We start from the raw sequence: 778 nt of genomic DNA on the forward strand, positions 1-778 counted from the left end.
GCCCCCAGCTCGGCCCCCAGCTCGGCCCCCAGCTCGGCCCCCAGGTCACCATAGCGAGGCAGGGGCAGGGGCTCGGGGGCTCCCGGCTAAAGGAGTTCATTATTTCAGGATTCTGCAACACACAGAACCAGACATCACTGTTGTTCTGAGGGGGATTTGGAGACGGGGCCTTTCTGCACAGAATTATGAAGCTGTGTAGATATGGACGCGGACGCGCGTCCCCACTCCCCTCCCCGACCCCTGCCTGCCCCCAGGGCCTCCTGTCTCCGGGCCCCCTAAAGGTCTGCTAACAGCACTCTGTGACGCCCGCAGGGGACCTGCATTTTAAAGAGCCAAGCCTTTACTAGTCGCAAGACTTTATTTCTGTGAGGGTAAATTGCCATCATTATCCAGGGTGGAAGAATGTTCTAAAGGGGCCGCCGTCTCCCCTAAAATCACACCCCATGAACAGGCCCCGGTTGTACCAGGAGTGAAGTTAACCCATTGTGAAGGCTTGGGACACCTTTCTTAATGGCTTCTTTTTTTTTTTTCATTTTAAACCTGTAACGACCTAACAGGCCTGCTGTGGGCGTGGGGTGGGGAGAGGACATCAGGTCACTGAAGGGCTCCCCAGACCCAGGCCCCTCTGTGATGGCCGTCTCTCCTGGGAACACCCCAGGCTCTCAGATCAGTAGGGAACTACTTCCCGACCTCAGCTTTCACTGACCCACCAGATCACCAACAGTTATTTTTGAATATAGACCTGTGTATGGTCACTGCTCCGCTCTCTTCCTTCAGG

The sequence above is a fragment of the Phoca vitulina genome, unplaced genomic scaffold (assembly GCF_004348235.1).
Source record: "Phoca vitulina isolate PV1807 unplaced genomic scaffold, GSC_HSeal_1.0 scaffold42, whole genome shotgun sequence".
Taxonomy (NCBI): domain Eukaryota; kingdom Metazoa; phylum Chordata; class Mammalia; order Carnivora; family Phocidae; genus Phoca; species Phoca vitulina.